The sequence below is a fragment of the Arachis hypogaea genome, chromosome 4, assembly GCF_003086295.3.
Source record: "Arachis hypogaea cultivar Tifrunner chromosome 4, arahy.Tifrunner.gnm2.J5K5, whole genome shotgun sequence".
Classification (NCBI taxonomy): Eukaryota; Viridiplantae; Streptophyta; class Magnoliopsida; order Fabales; family Fabaceae; genus Arachis; species Arachis hypogaea.
The window spans coordinates 74,296,880-74,311,252 of NC_092039.1; the positions used below are offsets into that span (position 1 = coordinate 74,296,880).

Below are 14,373 nucleotides of genomic sequence, written 5' to 3' on the forward strand. Positions count from 1 at the left end.
ATGTCAGATGGACATCTTTTGGTCAGCTGCTTGTATCTTTCCCAAGCTTCATAGAGGGATTCACCATCTTTTTGTTTGAAGGTTTGAATATCCACTCTTAGCTTGCTCAACTTTTGAGGAGGAAAGAATTTATCCAAGAATGCAGTGACCAGCTTATCCCAGGAGTCCAGGCTATCCTTAGGTTGTGAATCCAACCATATTCTAGTTCTGTCTCTTACAGCAAAAGGGAAAAGCATGAGTCTGTAGACTTCAGGATCAACTCCATTCGTCTTTACAGTCTCACAGATCTGCAAGAACTCAGTTAAGAACTGATAGGGATCTTCAGATGGAAGTCCATAAAACTTGCAGTTTTGTTGCATTAAAGCAACTAGTTGAGGCTTAAGCTCAAAGTTATTGGCTCCAATGGCAGGAATAGAGATGCTTCTTCCATCAAACTTGGATGTTGGCTTTGTGAAGTCACCAAGCATTCTCCTTGCATTATTATTATTATTATTTTCGGCTGCCATCTCCTTCTCTTGTTCGAAAATTTCTGAAAGGTTATTTCTGGATTGTTGTAATTTAGCTTCTCTTAATTTTCTCTTCAGAGTCCTTTCAGGTTCTGGATCAACTTCAACAAGAGTGCCCTTTTCCCTGTTCCTGCTCATATGAAAGAGAAGAAAACAAGAAAAGAAAGAGGAATCCTCTATGTCACAGTATAGAGATTCCTTTATGTTAGTAGAAGAAGAAGGGGGTAGAAGAATCCAAATACAAGGGATATAAGAAGTTCGGATTCTTAGATGAAGAGAGGTGAAGAGAAGTGTTAGTAATTAATTAATTAAATAGAATAAGAGAAGAGAAGAGAATTTTCGAAAATAATTTTTTTGAAAAAGAGGTTAGTGATTTTCGAAAATCAAAGACAAAATATAATTAAAATTAAAATTTAAAACAAAAAGAATTTTTGAAAAAGAGAGGGAGGTATTTTCGAAAATTAGAGAGGGAAAAGTAGTTAGGTGGTTTTGAAAAAGATAAGAAACAAACAAAAAGTTAGTTAGTTGATTGAAAAAGATTTGAAATCAAATTTTGAAAAAGATAAGAAGATAAGAAGTTAGATAAGATATTTTGAAATCAAATTTTGAAAAAAGATAAAATTTTTGAAAAAGATAAGATAAAAAGATAAAAAGATTTATTTGAAAAAAGATATTTTGAAAAAGATTTAATTTTAAAATTGACTTAGCTAACAAGAAACTACAAGATAAGATTCTAGAACTTAAAGATTGAACCTTTCTTAACAAGAAAGTAACAAACTTCAAATTTTTGAACCAATCACATTAATTGTTAGCTAGTTTTTGAAAATATGATATAAAAGATAAGAAAAAGATTTTGAAAATATTTTGAAAAATAATTTTTGAAATTTTCGAAAATTATATAAAAAAAATGAAAAAGATATGATTTTTGAAAAAGATTTTGAAAAGATAAGATTTTTAAAATTGAAATTTTGACTTGACTTGTAAGAAACAACTAATTTTGAAAATTTTTGACCAAGTCAACCCAAAATTTCGAAAATTTGGAGGAAAATAAGGAAAAGATATTTTTTTGATTTTTGAATTTTTAATAATGAGAGAGAAAAACAACAAAATACTCAATGCATGAAATTTTTAGATCAAAACTATGAATGCATGCAAGAATGCTATGAATGTCAAGATGAACACCAAGAACACTTTGAAGATCATGATGAACATCAAGAACATAATTTTGAAAAAATTTTTAATGCAAAGAAAACATGCAAGACACCAAACTTAGAAATGTTTAATGTATGGAAAATATGAATGCAAAAATGCACATGAAAAACAACAAAAGACACAAAACAATAAATCATCAAGATCAAACAAGAAGACTTGTCAAGAACAACTTGAAGATCATGAAGAACACTATGAATGCATGAGATTTTCGAAAAATGCAAGAAAAATTTTAAAAGCATGCAATTGACACCAAACTTAAAAATCAACACAAGATTCAAACAAGAAACACAAAATATTTTTGATTTTTATGATTTTCTAAATTTTTTTGTATTTTTTTTAATTTTTTCGAAAAACATTTTTGGAAAAACGAAAAAGGAAAGAAAAATTTTGAAAAAGATTTTTGAAAAGAAAATTACCTAATCTGAGCAACAAGATGAACCGTCAGTTGTCCATACTCGAACAATCCCCGGCAACGGCGCCAAAAACTTGGTGGACGAAATTGTGATCATCAATATTGGCTCTTTGGTATGTACACAAAAACTATTGTGTCTCTTGGTTAAATTCACAACTCCGTTCAACTAACCAGCAAGTGTACTGGGTCGTCCAAGTAATAAACCTTACGTGAGTAAGGGTCGATCCCACAGAGATTGTTGGTATGAAGCAAGCTATGGTCACCTTGCAAATCTCAGTCAGGCAGATTAAAAATGGTTTATGGGTTTCGAAAATAAAGATAAAAGAATAGATTAAATAAAAGGATAGAAGACTTATGCAGATTCATTGGTGGGAATTTCAGATAAGCGAATGGAGATGCTGTATGGCTCAAGGACGCCTGCTCTCCTACTGCTTCTACTCAATCCTTCTTACTCCTTTCCATGGCAAGCTTTGTATAGGGGTTCACCATCAGCTGTGGCTACTTTCTTCCTCTCGGGAAAATGATCCTATGCGGTTGTCAGTCGCACGGCTAATCGTCTGGAGGCATCACCCATGGTTGATGGCTACATCCCATCCTCGCAGTGAAAACTAATGCTCACGCACTCTGTCACAGTACGGCTAATCACCGGTTGGTTCCCGCTCCTACTGGAATAGAATCCCTTGATTCTTTTGCGTCTGTCACTAACGCCCAGCAGGTTACAAGTTTGAAGCACGTCACAGTCATTCATTACCGGAATCCTACTCGGAATACCACAGACAAGGTGAGACTTTCCGGATTCCCAGGATCCTACTCGGAATACCACAGACAAGGTGAGACTTTCCGGATCCTCATAAATGCCGCCATCTATCTAGCTTATACCACGAAGATTCTGTTGGGGAATCTAAGAGATACGCATTCAAGCTCTGTTGCATGTAGAACGGAAGTGGTTGTCAATCACGCGCGTTCATAAGTGAGAATGATAATGAGGGTAATCTGACTCATAACATTCATCATGTTCTTGGGTACGAATGAATATCTTGGAATAAGAATAAGAGAGATTTGAATAAAAGATAATAGAATTTCATTAATACTTGAGGTACAGCAGAGCTCCACACCCTTAATCTATGGTGTGCAGAAACTCCACTGTTGAAAACACATAAGCAAAAGGTTCAGGCATGGCCGAATGGCCAGCCCTCTCCATGATCAAGTGACCGAATGATAAAAGGCTTAAAGTGGTCAAAAGATGTCTAATACAATAGTTAAATGTCCTATATATACTAGACTAGCTATTAGGGTTTACATGAGTAAGTAATTGATGCATAAATTCACTTCCGGGGCCCACTTGGTGTATGCTTGGGCTGAGCTTGATTAATCCACGAGTTGAGGCATCTCTTGGAGTTGAACTTTGAGTTATGACGTGTTTTGGGCGTTCAACTCCGGATAATGACGTTTTTCTGGCGTTTAACTCCAGACAGCAGCGTGTACTTGGCGTTTAACGCCAAGTTACGTCGTCATTCTTCGAATAAAGTATGAACTATTATATATTGCTGGAAAGCCCTGGATGTCTACTTTCCAACGCCGTAGAGAGCGCGCCAACTGGAGTTCTGTAGCTCCAGAAAATCTATTTCGAGTGCAGGGAGGTCAGATTCCAACAGCATCAGCAGTCCTTTTGTCAGCCTTCTTCAGAGTTTTGCTCAAATCCCTCAATTTCAGCCAGAATTTACCTGAAATCACAGAAAAACACACAAACTCATAGTAAAGTCCAGAAATGTGAATTTATCATAAAAACTAGTGAAAACATCCCTAAAAGTAGCTTAAATTTACTAAAAACTATATAAAAACAATGCCAAAAAGCGTATAAATTATCCGCTCATCAGCAACCCAATTTTTATTTATCTAATTCTATTTTTATTTTTATTGTTCTTTTATGTTTTATTAGGTTCATGATCATGTGGAGTCACAAAAAAAATACTAAAATTAAAAACAGAATAAAAAATAGCAGAAGAAATAGCACACCCTGGAGGAAGGGCTTACTGGCGTTTAAACGCCAGTAAGGAGCATCTGGCTAGCGTTCAATGCTAGAACAGAGCATGGATCTGGCGTTGAACGCCAGAAACATGCAGCAATCTGGCATTCAAATGCCTGGATTGCACACTGAGGAAAGCTGGCGTTCAACGCCAGAAACATGCTGCAGACTGGCGTTGAACGCCCAAAACAAGCATAGAACTGGCGTTTAACGCCAGAAACAAGCATCAATCTGGCGTTAAATGCCAGGATTGCATGCAGAGGACATTTTACACGCCTCATTGGTGCAGGGATGTAAATCCTTGACACCTCAGGATTTGTGGACCCCATAGGATCATCTCAGGATTTGTGTACCCCACATGAAACCCACCTACCTGAACTCACCTTCTCTCTCCTTCACCAATCACCTCAATCTCTCTTCTCCATCACCTCTTCGCCACTCACATCCATCCATCCTTCCCACCCAAACCCACCCTAAATGGCCGAAACTACTCCCTCTCCTTTCACTATATAAACCCCTCTATCCTTCTTCATTTTTACACACCACAACCCTCTCTTCTTAACCTTGGCCGAAACCACACACCTCTCCCTTACCTCCATATTTTCTTCTTCTTCTTCTTCTTCTTCTTCTTCTTTCTTCTTTTGCTCGAGGGTGAGCAACATTCTAAGTTTGGTGTGCTAAAAGCATAGTTTTTTGTTTTTCCATAATCATTTATGGCACCTAAGGCCAGAGAAACATCAAGAAAGAGGAAAGGGAAGGCAATTGCTTCCACCTCTGAGTCATGGGAGATGGAGAGATTCATCTCAAGGGTCTATAGCTCGGTAATAGAGTATTTGACTGCACATCAAGAGAGCCCACTCATGGACCTCATCAAGAAATCCCTGAGATACCTCAAGGGATAAATTTTCATCCACACAACTATTGGGAGCAACTAAGGATAGGAGCATCAAAATCACTCGGAATCAAGCCACAAAGGCAAGGAAGAGACATAGAGGAGCTCAAGGATACCATTGCTCCTTCAAGAAGAAGACGCCACCATCACTAAGGTGGACTCATTGTTCTTATTTCTCTGTTTTTTTTATGCTATATGTTTGTCTATGTTTGTGTCTTTACTACATAATTATTAGTATTTAGCAACTATGTCTTAAGGCTATGAATAATTCCATGAATCCTTCACCTTTCTTAAATGAAAAATGTTTTTAATACAAAAAGAACAAGAATAATATGAGTTTCGAATTCATCCTTGAATTTAGTTTAATTATATTGATGTGGTGACAATACTTTTTGTTTTCTGAATGAATGCTTGAACAGTGCATTTTTTTTATCTTGTTGTTTATGAATGTTAAAATTGTTGGCTCTTGAAAGAATGATGAACAAGAGAAATGTTATTGATGATCTGAAAAATCATAAAATTGATTCTTGAAGTAAGAAAAAGCAGTGAAGAACAAATCTTGCGAAAAAAAGTGGCGAAAAAATTATAGAAAGAAAAAGAAAAAGCAAGCAGAAAAATCCAATAGCCCTTAAAACCAAAAGGCAAGGGTAAAAAGGATCCAAGGCTTTGAGCATCAATGGATAGGAGGGCCCAAGGAAGTAAATCCAGGCCTAAGCGGATAAATCAAGCTGACCCTAACCATGTGCTTGTGGCATGCAGGTCCAAGTGAAAAACTTGAGACTGAGTGGTTAAAGTCGTGATCCAAAGCAAAAAGAGTGTGCTTAAGAGCTCTAGACACCTCTAACTGGGGATTTAGCAAAGTGGAGTCACAATCTGAAAAGGTTCACCCAGTCATGTGTCTGTGGCATTTATGTATCTGGTGGTAATACTGGAAAACAAAGTGCTTAGGGTCACGGCCAAGACTCATAAAAGTAGCTGTGTTCAAGAATCAACATACTTAACTAGGAGAATCAATTAACACTATCTGAACTCTGAGTTTCTATAGATGCCAATCATTCTGAACATCAAAGGATAAAGTGAGATGCCAAAACTGTTCAGAAGCAAAAAGCTATAAGTCCCGCTCATCTAATTAGAACTAATATTCATTGATATTTTTGAATTTATAGTATATTCTCTTCTTTTTATCCTATTTTATTTTCAGTTTCTTAGGGACAAGAAACAATTTAAGTTTCGTGTTGTGATGAGCGGATAATTTATACGCTTTTTGGCATTGTTTTTAGGTAGTTTTTAGTAGGATCTAGCTACTTTTAGGGATGTTTTCATTAGTTTTTATGTAAAATTCACATTTCTGGACTTTACTATGAGTTTGTGTATTTTTCTGTGATTTCAGGTATTTTTTGGCTGAAATTGAGGGACCTGAGCAAAACTCTGATAAGGAGGCTGACAAAAGACTGCTGATGTTGATGGATTCTGACCTCCCTGCACTCGAAATAGATTTTCTGGAGCTACAGAACTCCAAATGGCTCGCTCTTAACGGCGTTGGAAAGTAGACATCTAGAGCTTTCCAGAAATATATAATACTCCATATTTTATTTGAGATTAGATGACGTAAACTGGCGTTCAACGCCAATTCCATGCTGCATTCTAGAGTCAAACGCCAGAAACACATCATAAACCAGAGTTAAACGCCAAAAACACGTTACAACTTGGCGTTTAACTCCAAGAGAAGCCTCTGTACGTGTAAAGCTCAAGCTCAGCCTAAGCACACACCAAGTGGGCCCAGGAAGTAGATTTCTGCATCAATTACTTATTTCTGTAAACCCTAGTAACTAGTTTTAGTATAAATAGAACTTTTTACTATTGTACTAGGTGTCTTTGACAATATAGTCTCTTGACCATTCGGTCTTTTGATCATTCATGGGGGCTGGCCATTCGGCCATGCCTAGACCTTTATCACTTATGTATTTTCAACGGTGGAGTTTCTACACACCATAGATTAAGGGTGCGGAGCTCTGATGTACCTCGAGTTTTAATGCAATTACTACTATTTTCTATTCAGTTCACCTTATTCTTGTTCCAAGATATTCGTTGCACTTCAACCTGATGGATGTGATAATCCGTGACACTCATCATCATCCATCCTTATGAACGCGTGATTGACATCTACTTCCATTCTTCCTTAGAACGAGCGCATATCTCTTGGATTCCTTGATCATAATCTTTGTGGTATAAGCTAGAATTATTGGCGGCCATTCCTGAGAATCCGGAAGGTCTAAACTTTGTCTATGGTATTCCGAGTAGGATTCAGGGATTGAATAACTGTGATGAGCTTCAAACTCGCGATTGTTGGGCGTGATGACAAACGCAAAAGAATCAATGGATTCTATTCCGACATGATCGAGAACCGACAGATGATTAGCCGTGCTGTGACAAGAGCATTTGGACCTTTTCATTGAGAGGATGGGAAGTAGCCATTGACAACGGTGATGCCCTACATACAGCTTGCCATGGAAAGGAGTATGAAGGATTGAAAGTAAGAAAGCAGTATGTTACAGAGATTCAACAGGGACAAAGCATCTCCATACACTTATCTGAATTTCCACCAATGATTTACATAAGTATTTCTATCTTTATTTTATGTTTTATTTATTATTACTTTCAAAAACTTCATAATCATTTGAATCAGCCTAACTGAGATCTACAAGATGACCATAGCTTGCTTCATACCAACAATCTCCATGGGATCGACCCTTACTCACGTAAGGCTTATTACTTGGACGACCCAGTGCATTTACTGGTTAGTTGTGCAGAGTTGTGAAGAAAGTGCTGAGTTAGTAGATGCGCATACCAAGTTGAATGCCATTGTTAGAGATCACAATTTCGTGCACCAAGGTGTTTCGAATTTAATTTTATATAATGGATTATGTTTCGTTCATTCAATACTATACAATTGTTTCACCATGAGTACATGTTCGGTTCATTATGCAGAAAGTTGTTTGAATTTGATTTTATATAATAGATTATATTGCGTTCATTCAGTACTATACAATTGTTTCACCATGAGTACGTGCACGGTTTATTATGCAGAAAGTTGTTTGAATTTGATTTTATATAATGGATTTATTTCGTTCATTCAGTACTATACAATTGTTTCACCATGAGTACGTGTTTGGTTCATTATGCAAAAAGATGTTTAAATTTGATCTTATATAATGTAGTATGTTTCGTTCATTCAGTATTATACAATTGTTTCACCATGAGTACATGTTCGGTTCATTATGCAGAAAGCTGTTTAAATTTGATCTTATATAATGGAGTATGTTTCATTCATTCAGTATTGTACAATTGTTCTTATATAATGAATTATGTTTTGTTCATTCAATACTATACAATTGTTTCACCATGAGTATGTGTTCGGTTCATTATGCAGAAAGCTGTTCTAATTTGAATTTATATAATGGATAATATTTTATTCATTTAGTACTATACAATTGTTTCACCATAATAACATGTTCGGTTCATTTTTGTTCTGCACAATTCAAAACTCTTCCTCTTCACCTTCTACTGCTTCTTCACCTTCTACTGCTTCTTCACCAGGGAGAGAAGGAAGAAAAGACAAGCAGCAACAACAACAAAAGAATGACGATAAGGAGAAAACAAGTGAAGAAGAAGGAATGCAAAAAAGAAGAAGGAGAATGAGAAGGAGGAGGAACGGAAGAAGAAGGCGAAGAAGAAGAAGAAGACGTTCCATGCATAAACGAGCATGAGAAGAAGAGAAAGAAGAGTGAGGAAAGAAGAAAGTGGAAAAAGCGCATGACCTAAAATTACTTGGATGAACTTAGATGCCAAAATTACTTGGATGTGAAAAATATCTCATTACTTTTAGCTGAAAAAATAGAAAGAGACAAAAAAGAATTATTTTTTACAATTAATAGATCTATAGTTTAGTAACAAATGAATATAAGATTTACCTAAAAAAATGACATTTTGTGAAATTTGCTATAATTATATTATTCTATTTTTTTCTAAGGAACTAAATTTGTGTTTAAATAGACAAAAGTATCATAGTATTTGAAGTTTATATATCATATATAGGCTTATATAATGAGAACATTATGGCATAACCATCAAGGTTAAGTCTGGACCTAAAAGATCACGTAAAATTAACATAAGATAGACAAACAAATTTCTTATGAATTTAGAGATATTCTTTTAATTTCAATTAAAAATGAAGGAGATTCTCCATTCGAGGGGAGTAGATTACTAAAAAATGTGTACCTCTTTTCTGCATAATTGAAAAAAAGAGTTCATCAACAATAAAATGTTGTTGGATTTTTTTTAGTGATAACTTGAACACAGAAATTCATTATTCTTTATTTTGGACTTAATTATTGAAGCCCGATGAAAGAGAACTTTCATGTCAGATTTAGAAAGGGGGAGATCCCATTGATCCATTGGTTGGATCCTATCCATATTTTCTATTTACTAGACACATTGTTAAAAACCTACATTATTCTTACGATTATGAGGTTTATTCGAATATGAAATTCAATCCTAAAAATATAGCATACCACTTTTTTTTTACGAGAGAAATTTCTAGTGGAATGGGTGCTATTCGAGAACAATTAGGTGATCTGGATTTGTCAATTCTTATAAATTCTTTATTAGTAGAGTGGAAAGAATTTGGAGAAGGGGGATCCACAGGCAATGAAAATGAATGGGAGGCTCGAAAAGTTGGAAGAAAAAAAAAATTTTTGGTTCGACGTATAGAATTAGTTAAATATTTTATCTGAACAAATATAAATCTGGAATTGATAGTTTTATGTCTCTTACCAATTTTTTTCCCTGAATTGAGTTTCGTTATTCAAATCGATGGGAAAAAACTAATGAGATCAAATATTAATATACTCTATCGAAGAGTTATCAATCAGAACAATACTCTTATCGATCTATTAACATCAAGTAGATCTACACCAAGTGAATTAGTAATGAGCCAGGAAATATTGGTACAAGAAGTCGTGGATACGCTTCTGGATAATGGAATCCGCGGGCAACCGATAAGGGATGGTCGTAATAAGGTTTACGACTCATTTTCAGATATAATTAAAGAAATTTGTAATTCGTGGTCTAATTTAAAAATATTTTTCTTCGAACATGGGAATTGCTAAGAGTAAAATTCGAAAAAGAAAAACCGATTGTATGGAAAATCCTTCAAGAAGTTATATAGGGGCATCCCATCTTGCTAAATAGAGCACTTAATTTGCATAGATTAGGCATACAGACTGATAAACCACTATTTTATGGTATATTTTGAGTTGAAATGCATAGATTTTATCAACTTATCTAGCATTTATTCATTGAAATAGCATAGCTTTGTGAATTTCTCCTAGTTGTGCTTAATGGTTAATAACATCCTTTTTTGTGCACTGATGCATGCGCATTATGTGGTATTTTTCTATGCTTTTTCATATTAAAAATGTATTCATTATGCTTAATTATTGAGTATTTTGGTGCTTAAGTTGTATATTACTTTTATCTCTTTGATTTGATTAATTTTTTAGAAAATGGTAGAAGAAGAAGCAAAAAGCACAAAATAATTTCAAAAGAAAAAAGAGAAATTTTTGGACATGCTTTGGAACCTTAGGCCACGCTTTAAAAGCATGGCCCATGAAGCATGCAGGCAAGCATGAATAGAGTAATGAAGCAATGAACCATGAGGCAAGGTGAAGCAGATATAGGGAAAGTAGAGCCCTGGAGCAGGCCTACTTGGGCATTGACAACACCCACTTATACTGCGTTACTTTAAAGAACGCCAACTATGAAAGTAATGTGGCTCCAACGCCACCTTACACCAATGTTATTGTGCAACAACGCCAAGAGCATCCCTGGGAGGAAGACCCTAGCTTTGGCAACACCAGGATGAACTGGTGTTAGTTTAAAGTAACGCATGCGACGAAGGCCACGCATATGCGTGGGTGACGCATATGCATGAGGAGAAAATTTTGCTACTGGAAGGAGAACCCTGGCATTGGTAACGCCAGGTTATTACTGGCGCCCCTCAGGATAACGCCTCTGACGAGGGCCACATGTATGCGTAACCCACGCGTACGCGTGTAGAGAAATTTTTCCCTTGGAAGACCGTTCCTGGCATTGGCAACGCTAGGATATAACTGGCGCCCCTTTTGCAATGATGCCTGGGATAGTGGTCACACATACACATGACCCATGAGTACGCGTGACAAGTGCAACCAATGCCCAAAATCAAGAGCGCCCGATTCACCCAACGCCAGCTAGGCGTTGGCAACGCCAGCAATAGGAGGCGTTAGTGGCAATAACGCCCAAGCCATATGGAACCCCTCAATTTGGTTCAATTATTGCTTCAAGATCTGCTCAAAATTCATGCAAGCAAGCCCACAATTGTCAACAAATCAAGGTCACAATTTTTATTTGATTGTAATTTGTTTTCAGTTTCGTTTGAATTTGTAATTTAGGATAGCTTATAAATAGGCCTTAGTTTCATCATTTAGTGGTACACTAGACACCATCTTGGAGGGGGTCTTTGAGCTCCTCTCTTCACACACTTCACACTCTTCTTCTCTTCCACTTTCTTCCACACCCATTCTTGTAAGTATTTAGTTATGAGCTTCTAATTCTCTACATTTGAGAGAGGAGCTCTGTTTGCATTTTCAATGAATTGATGTTTATTTTCTTTTCTTCTTGATTCCATCTTTATTTATCTAAGAGAAAGTTTTCATTCTTCAAAGATCCAATTCAATCGGAAGAGGAATTGGATCTATTAGAATTCTATGTGAACCTTGAAAAAGGAGTCATAGTAATTTAGTTTGGAACTCTCTTCTCACAATAAATTTGATTTTGATTCAGAGTTGATATTGTCACATGTAATCTCTTTGAAATTGGGATCTTAGGAGTTGTGGCATGGAATTAGAAATTAAGCTTCATCTCTTTTCATGAGCATTGGATCAAGAAATTGGCATTTGATCATGACTAGAGAAATTGAGTAACCAAGGAATTGGAACTCAATTACTTATGATCCGCCAGAGATCTAACATTGCATGAACAAGAGAAGAAGTTGAGAATCATTGATTTAGGAGAAATCAACATCTCCAATCCTAATGTCTTCTATCTTTAATTCTTAGTACTTTACAATTCCTGTACTTTACATTTCCAGTATTTTACTTTCTTGCACTTTATATTCTTGTCATTTACTTTCCAGTCATTTTATTGCTTTCTTTCAATTTCATGTCATTTATATTTCTTGATTGCTTATCATCCAATTATGATTGTCTAACTAGAAAATCAATTAACTATTGATTTATTAATCCTTTAATCCTTGTGGTACCATTGCCGGAGATTTGCAATGTGTTTATTATTGATTATTGTTTCTATGTTGATATTGTAAATAGTTTGCTTTTGTTTGTTTGCATGTTTTTGTTTAGGAGTTTGTTTTCTTTGTTTCTTATTGGCTTTTGTTTTTATTTTCTCTTTTCACTGTGAATTCTCATCAATTTTGGTTTTGAGTTTGGTTGCAACTATGTTGCAGAAAATGAAAACTTCAATGATGGTTCGCACTGTGGGACTGAAAATCAATCGAGGAAGGAGCCGCATTCTTGTAGACGAACTTCATGGTATCCATCTCAACTTCCTTCATTGTACAACGATGGAAATCCACCCCATGATGTATACCAATCCAATAGTTATGGTGAGTCTTCTTATGGTTTTCAACCTCAACCACCATACACACGTAAACCACCTCCTCAATATTATTCTCAACCATACTCATAAACCATATCTTACCATCAACCACTGCCGTATGATGTTAATTCATATCCACCATATAACTGACCATATGTGCCTCAAGAACAACCATATGAACCACATTTAGAACCACCACCTCCATATACACTACCTCAATATTCTCACCAATACGAATCACCTTCCAAGTATAAAACCTTTCTCCCAAACAACGAATCCACCTTTTTACTTCAATATGAAGTTCTCCAACCCTTGATTCAAGAACAACAAGAGCTTTGATCTTTTCTTCAAGAGCAAAAAGAATTCCAAAAGATGCAAGAAAAATTTGTGGCTACCTTAGCCGAAGCGGTGAACCGCTTTGTCCTACTACAATTATGCAATTAAGACACTCCCATTGATGAATATGGAGAATCAACTGAAGAGTGTAGTGAAGAGGAGATCTTAGAACCTCAAGGGAAAAAAAAGGAGTTGAAGCATGAATTACAACAAGAAGAGGAAGTAGAGATGAAAGAACTGGAAGAAGTGGTTGAAGAGTCAAGAGAAGTTAAACAAGAGACAAGTTTTATTATTGAAGATGATCTCACACCAACTAAAGATTTCATTAGGCTTTTTGAACCTTCCATTTGTTAGTGGAAGGGCGTGCTATTGTTTATACCTATTAGTTTTTAAGGAATTCAATGCAGATTTTGATGGAGGCCAAATGACTGTTCATGTGCCTTTATCTTTGGAAGCCCAAACAGAAACTCATTTACTTATGTTTTCTCATATAAACCTATTGTCTCTGTCGATAAGAGATCTTATTTTTTCGCACCAACTTAAGATATGCTTATTCGGCTTTATATATTAACGAGCCAAAATCGTCGAGGTATTAGTGCAAACAAGTATAGTCTGTGTAACCGCAGTAATCCAAAAAATAATAATAATAGATATACGGAAAAAAGGAACCCTTTTTTCGTAATTCCTATTATGTAATTGGAGCTTATCGACAAAAAAAATTTGATATTCCTTTGTGGTTCCGCTAAAGGCTAGATCAACATGTTATTTCCTCAAGAGAAGCTCCCATCGAAGTTCATTATGAATTGTTGGGTATCTATCATGAGATTTGTGGTCATTATATAGTAGTAAAAAGTATAAAAAACTTTTTGTTGTATATACATTCGAACTACGGTTGGTCGTATTTCTTTTTATCAAGAAATCGAAGAAGCTATACAAGGTTTTTGTCAAGCCCATTTATATAGTATCCAGTTAAGTCAATTTCTGATGTGGATTTGAATTCAAGGATCAATTAGGATCGGGTAGCATCTTAGTTTTTGGAAAAAACTTTTACATGAATTAACATAAGCAAAGAAGGAAAATTTTCAAACTATTAACTAAAACTCATTGTTGAACTTAATCTCACTGAGTAGAATATGGACGTATTTATGGGAGAACGCGCTGATCTGGTCTTTCACAATAAAATAATCAGTGAAATTGCCATTAAGCGAATTATTAGTAGATTAATATATCACTTTAGAATGGCATTTACATCACATATGCTGGATCAAGTAAAAAT

The 14,373-nt window shown here is 35.6% G+C and overlaps 1 non-coding gene across 1 annotated transcript; it reads left to right on the forward strand.

Annotated features, from left to right (window-relative positions):
• LOC112798481 (small nucleolar RNA R71) lies at positions 1–104 on the forward strand. The gene has a single exon (XR_003200091.1). It is a non-coding gene; the product is annotated as a small nucleolar RNA R71 (small nucleolar RNA).
• The last annotated feature ends 14,269 nt before the right edge of the window (positions 105–14,373 follow it).